Raw genomic sequence first — 221 nt, forward strand, 5'->3', positions numbered from 1 at the left:
TATATATATATATATATATATATACACACACACATATATAGACATATATATATATATATACATACATTTATATGTATCTACATATATATATATATATATATACATATATTTTATATATAAACATATATATATACATATATACATACCTATAAATATAATTATATATATACACATATATACATATACACACATATATACATATATATATATACACACACATA

Source organism: Octopus bimaculoides, chromosome 7 (genome assembly GCF_001194135.2).
Source record: "Octopus bimaculoides isolate UCB-OBI-ISO-001 chromosome 7, ASM119413v2, whole genome shotgun sequence".
Lineage (NCBI taxonomy): Eukaryota > Metazoa > Mollusca > Cephalopoda > Octopoda > Octopodidae > Octopus > Octopus bimaculoides.